Here is a 6,000-nt window from a genome sequence, read left to right as displayed (position 1 = left end):
CTCTTTGCAACCCACATTTAAGAAGTAGGGAATTATACAGATAATATTGTACTTGAATTATCTAGAATTGTTCTTCAGAGGAAATTTGTCTAGTCTCCCCATTTATTCCATCATTTATTATAATTAATTATTATCAATATATTAATGTGGATTCATGGATGTTTATTTTGTGTTTTGTGTTATAATCCAATACTATCTTATTTTATCATTCAAACTGTTACAATTTTGGCCATCTGGAACTTTGTCAGTTGGCTTCTATTTCCCTTTGATATAGAGACTGTTTTTTTTAAGATTTTATTTATTTGGGAGAAACAGACAGAGATAGCAAGAGAGTGCACAAGCAGAGAGTAAAGAGAGAGAAGCAGACTCCTGCTGAGCAGGGAGCCCAATGTAGGACTCGATCCCAAGACCCTGGGACCATGACCCTAGCTGAAGACAGATGCTTAACTGACTGAACCACCCAGGTGCCCTGGTTTCTTTTTATTATATGTTCACTTGTTTTATTGAGCACTTTCTTACTTTCTGGCACTACAGGATGCTCCAGACTTATCTTGTTATATTTTCCGTTCAAATTCTAGAACCAGCAATTTCTCCAAGGATGCTGGTTCTCTTTATTGGAGAACAGAATTAGAAAACAAAATCTGGGAGCTAGGTACACTGGTTGCTCCTGAGGTATTATTGTTTCTATGTCTTCTTGGCTAAAAGAGCAAGGAAGCACATGTGTGTAAAGTAACTCATGTTCTGTATCTATAAATGTTTCTGTGTCTGTAGAAAATATAACATGAGTTCATACTGAGGTCTCCAAGCCTAATATTCATAAATCACCATCGGTTCCTCCCTCCTTTATCTGTAGCCTCCCACTCCAATACTAATAAACTTGGCCAACTTAGGAGTATTTTCCCCACTTACTTTGTGACCTCGGTGAGAGTTCCTAACTCAAAGTCTGTCCTGTGTGACCCTCTCTTATCCTCTCCTATCTGGTGTAGAATGTCTTTCTATTCCAATTCAATATATTGACATTTCTCAAAAGTTTAAAGGTAATGAGCTCATGGGCCATTTCTGAAGTGAGTCCATGCCAAGGGTTTAGTAGAGTCTTATCCTTAAATGGGATTCCCCCAAGACTTAAAAAAAAAAATTGTGAAAGAGATGGCACAGCCTTACTCTATGGTGGTTAAACAAAAGCATTTGGCTTTCAGTGTTGTCAAACTAGTAAACTTCATAGGATTAAAATCACTAAAAGCTGTTTTTCCCTGAAACCAAGTATTAGTCATTGGCAGATGTTATCTGTTAGTAAAAGGATTGCAACCAATAAATGCTGGGGATCAAGGTCCTACTTAATACAAAAACCTGACATCATCTGTGTCACTTACAAATCTGGTATTAATTATTTGATAAGCTTGGGGCTGATTTTGTAACACAGACATTTTGTTGTATGAATGGTGAATGTCAAGGATGACTTATTACCCTGAACACATTTAAAAGGAAGGCTAATATGATTTCTTACAGGAAAGACCCAATAGCAGCTGTACCAGAGTGAATTACACTGTTGTGTGCACTGTACAAGACTTATTTTTCCAGAGCCAGAGAAAAGGAACAAGGCATAGGCATATCCTCATAGTGATGGTGTTTTGGCTTCTCTGATTTTTGGATTACAAATCCAGGAAAAGAAAAAAAAAAAAAACAGAGGACAGGGAGGAGTGCAGCTTAGCAATCTGAAAGCAGGGTCTTTTAGTCCACAATGAACTCATGAAATTTCAGTTCACAACAACAAAACAAAACCACCTTTAATAGAATACCAAGTTGAGAGGACATGGAGAAGGATGTCAACATTATCATCTAACACAGCTGGATTTTCTGTCCTAACAACTTTATAAGGAGACATCTCAGAACATAAGTTGTATAATTCATTGCTTTGTTTGTTTGTTTTTTGTGAACATGAGCGATGTTGAATGTGGCTAGTTAAGGAAAAAACAAATCAACACGGAACCAAAAATCGAACTTCACGAGACTGACTAAACAACAGTATATAGATATAGTATATAGATTATGTATGTAGCATATGGTATGTAGTATACTATATACTACACTGTATAGTACAGTATATAGATATTTCCTTAAAGTCCAGTTTATATTGTGGTTGTTTACCCCAAAAAGAAGAGTAATCTTTGAATTAAGCAGAGGGTAAATTGAAGGCAAGCATGTGGTCCCTGAGCAGACCCTCCCTGCCTGTCTGCAAAAGCAGAGATTTATAAACGGAAATGAGATCTCTGGCAGAAACAATTCCTGTCTGCTCCTGGTTGATCTGTTCTCTGGAAACTCCTAATTGTCCATATCCTATGTTGACAATTTTATAAACAATATTGTTACTGAGCATATAGTTTTATTTCCAGCATAGTCACACATCATCTAGGCAAACTGGCACCTGTTTTTTTGAACAAAAATACAGGTTTCATAGTCATAGCGGGTCGATGAGGTAGGAGGTGAAAAGAATATACCCAAGCTTCATAAGAAAGGCTGAAGCTCTGTTTGCCTCTGAAAGCTGGTGTTAGAATGAAGTCACATGCATGATTATCAAGAGGCATCTGAAAGCCACTGCCTCCTACTATACCTGATTGTGTTCCACCTGCTACAGCAAGGCACACTCAGTCCAAGAGCTGCAATGGGGACTCTAGTGACCCTTTCGAAACACCATTTAGTCGCTATGGGTTTCTATGACCACTCAATACAGTGATGACTAAGTAATGGTCCATACTGTGCTGGAGAATCAGGGTATGACAAATATTTGAGAATATGAATGACATGAAAGTTAGACATTGTTCTTAGTCCAACTCTCCCCACCCCTTTTTTTAAGGAGTTCAATTACTATGGCTGATTTAAGCAGAAGAAAGGAGTATTTGTTGAGAAATGATTGATAAACATGCTGATTTCATTGAGTTTATGTGGCTAAATATATAAGGCAGCACCACCCCCCCCATGGTTCTCTATGCATGAAAGCTTCACTCTTAGTTTTCTTGGGTAGGGTACTCCTAAAACTTGAAAGCTTGATTCCCCCATCCAAATAATTTTTATTCCATAGGCTTCAACAGTAAATTTGATAGAGTCATTCAGAGTATAAATAAAAACAATAAAATGAAATGAGAATAATCACAAAATATGATTTTCCATTTTACGAACCAGATATTATCAACACTTAACTTTTAAAGATACAGTGATTTTTAGTTCCATGATAATGTTCAAATCTATTAGTATGGTATAAAGATTTCTTCAAAATCTGTGTCCAAAAATGGCTACACATAGGGGCACATGGGTGACTCAGTGGTTGGGTGTCTGCCTTTGGCTCAGATCATGATCCTGGGGTCCTGGGATCAAATCCCACATCAGGTTCCCCGCAGGGAGCCTGCTTCTCCCTCTGCCTGTGTCTCTGCCTCTCTCTTCCTCGAATAAATAAAATGTTTTTTTTAAAAAAACAAAAATGGCTACATATGTTATGAAAATATGCTCAATTATACTTTTTAAGAGAAATACAAATAAACAATCCAGAAGTGAAATGTTCCCCTACGCTATTAGAAAATTTTAAAGGCTTCATGATATCCAAAGCTTCTGACAGTTCTGTGGGAAGAAGAACACACTTGATAAACTATTGAGGGAAGGAAAACTTGTTGGAAAGAGCCTAAAAAGTTATTTAGCCAAGACATTTATATACTAATATATTGGTAACATTGCAATTAACAAAAAATCCAGAAAGCTATGCAAAAAAAAACCATCAATCAAATCAGTTGTTTTAACTCTACAGTAGAATATAGTAGAATATGATGCAGCTGCTAAAAATACTCTGAAAGTTCTATATGTGTTGCTGTGGGAAGATCTACAAATGTGTTATAATGCTTCCAAAAAACCATCAAGATGCGGAAGAGCATGTAAGGTATAATTTATTTTATTTAAAAATTCAAATTATTCAAAATACTTCTTCCTTAAAGGAAACTCAAAAAACTATTAAGCATAATTCCCTTTGGAGAGACACATCAGAGAAGAGAAAGTGATGTCTTTTACCTCCTTCTTGTTTTTTTATGTATGATTTAACAAAAAAAACCATACATACATTTGTGATTTTATTTAGAACCTTGTCGACAAGGCTAGTTAATTGTTGAGATTATGAATTTTTTTTTTTGCTTTCTTTTCAGATTTATTTATTTGAGAGAGAGCATGAGCTAGGGAAGGGGGAGAGAGAGAGGGAGAAGTGCTCAACCCTGGGATCATGACTTGAGTCAAAGGCAGGCACTTAACTGACTGAGCCCCCCAGGTGCCCCTTATTTTTTTGCTTTCTTCTTCTTACTTCAGTATATTTAAAATTTTGTGACACGTGCTATTTAAAATTCAGAATAAAGACTAAGTTGTCTTTTTAGCTCCCTTTCTTCCTACTCCATCCCCCTCCAACAACTTAATTTGCTATTTTTAAAATGGGTCATATATTTTCATTTCTTTGCATATAATGCTTTGTTCTGGGAATACTTTCCTCCCTCTTTGTGAATCTGGTAAACTCCCCTCCATGATTTCATAGCAACTCAAATATTCTGAGTCTGCTTTGTTCTTGGTATATGCACTGTTTAACCTAGTGTCGACCAAATGTTACTTGGCATTAATTAATTTTCCTAAAATGTTCTAAGTATTATGGCACTACTTTTAAAGATGCTTAATACTAAGAGTTTAAGAAAGAGTTTTTTTTTTATAAGGTCCTATTGGTGAAGTTTATAATAGCTTTGGTTTCTGTACAGAATCTGTGATATTCTGAATCTGAAGACACTTGATAATAGTGTAACGATACTCATATCCCTATTTATACCTTACAGGTTCATCCAGCGATACCCTAAATCTCATGTCCAACCTCCCCCATGTGAAATACTTGTCCCTGCTTTTAATAGACATTAAATGTGCAGGCTGGGGCTCAGAATTTTTCTTTTCTTTTTTTTTTTTTAACCTGCAGGGCAGACTGTAGCAGCAGAACTAAGGGAGAAGTAATGGAGTGCACTGCGTGAGAAATTTACATTATTATCTGGCAGTAGATTGGTTTACTTACTCTGTATCCACCAGCTCTGTCCCTTGATAATCACCTTCACACTCAGCTGCACTTCAGAGCTTGTTTACCATGTTGCAATGATGTTTATTCCCTGAGTTTATTTGATGTTGGCCATTTGAAAACATTATCATTTAAATTGGTTCCTGTAACTAATGAGCATATGTTTCATATGTGTTTCACAGGAATGAGCCAGGGGAAGTATCAGTGTGAGAGGACGGTCGCTGTAGGTAGTTATTTCAGCCACTGTATCATGTCAAATTTTAAACTGTTCAGGTGCTAAGGGGGGAGATCTGGCATGAAGTGATAACAGAATTTTGTGAGAACTAAGGGAAAAAAGCAACTTGAAACCAAAGCTGAGATCATTATAAGCTAACTTAAGAGAAATCTTGAATGCAGAATCTTGAGACTTGCTTTGGGACATTGTGAGTCTACTGAATGACATAAGTATTCCCTTCAAACGTGCTGGAGGGAGATGACAAGAATGTCAAATTCCTCTCTACAACTACAGACTGCTGTAGTGGGTTACCCTGAATGCAAGCGTGCAGAATATAGTTATCTATAATGACATTGTGAAGGGTGAGGCTTGGTACCCAAAGCAATCCCCCTCAACTAGGAAAACATGAAATAACTGCACTGAAAGTGAAGAGAAAGAGAAAGGTGAGTAGGAATGAGAGGTAGACTCCGAAATGTGATTTTGTGGAACTAGAAAACTAAAAAAAAAAAATTCAAGTGTGAATTCGCCACTCAGTATTCTCCAATGCCCTTCTGGGGTGCCACCCCCATATTTCCCTGGAGAATCACGTCCTCCCTGGCACTTAGCTCAGTGTTTTGGATACGGCTGACTTCTCTGACCCAAGGAGGGCACTAATTCTACTCAGTCAGAGTCTTGTCTTCTCTTGGCCTCAGAGCCTGGCTCAGGCATTAGT

This window comes from Nyctereutes procyonoides, unplaced genomic scaffold, assembly GCF_905146905.1.
Source record: "Nyctereutes procyonoides isolate TBG_1078 unplaced genomic scaffold, NYPRO_anot_genome, whole genome shotgun sequence".
Taxonomy (NCBI): Eukaryota; Metazoa; Chordata; class Mammalia; order Carnivora; family Canidae; genus Nyctereutes; species Nyctereutes procyonoides.
The sequence above is the reverse complement of the archived record's forward strand: the minus strand, read 5'-3'. Positions refer to the sequence as shown.